Source organism: Apium graveolens, chromosome 10 (assembly GCF_009905375.1).
Source record: "Apium graveolens cultivar Ventura chromosome 10, ASM990537v1, whole genome shotgun sequence".
Lineage (NCBI taxonomy): Eukaryota > Viridiplantae > Streptophyta > Magnoliopsida > Apiales > Apiaceae > Apium > Apium graveolens.
This window is the reverse complement of record NC_133656.1, coordinates 52622619-52623388: the sequence shown is the minus strand read 5'-3', so window position 1 is coordinate 52623388 and position 770 is coordinate 52622619.

The window sequence follows — 770 nt, the reverse complement described above, 5'->3', positions numbered from 1 at the left end:
TGATACATATGTTAGAGATACGCAGTAATTGCGTATACCCTTAGTATATGAGGACCCAAAGTTGAACGTTTTTTCTAAATCGGGAGACGATATTGCCGAGTATATTATATATATATATAGTTTTCTATTACTATTAATCGAATAAGGTATATTCGATAGTTTTGAATAATAATCAAACACTATTTCCGATTATTTAAATAAAGATTTTACTTTCGTATAAGTATATATTTTGCTAATTATTCTTCGTTACAAGTATTAGTTTTAAAACTTTTACTTCATTTACTTTTATAAAAGTTATTCTTTATTGGAATATTAATTAAAAAATAATATTCAGACATTCTTCTAATATTTTGGAACTAATTTATTCTATTAAATCATCCATATCCCAAACGTTTTTAAAAATGTTTCCAAGCCTTCAAAATAATTTTAAAATTTAGAGTGGATCCTTAAACTTGTTTTCAAATTTAAGATCTTCCTTTTGAATGGGATTTAAAGACTTGCTCAAAATCTAAGGGATCCGGCTCTGTGGTGTATTTTTGTCGTAACAAAGTTGCTAATTTAATAAAAGGGTTTTTGATTAATTGCCTAATATTTGGGAAGTAAGTCCATCTAAAATGTGTCAGCGGCGACATAGACTAGGGTAGGGTTTATCAAAGTGTAAGAGGCTGGGTGACAGTCCATCAACGCGTAAGAGGCCAGGTAACGGTCCAGCATAAGTACCTAATGCGGCCAAGGTGATGACTGGCGAGGAATTCATCCATCTACTAGTA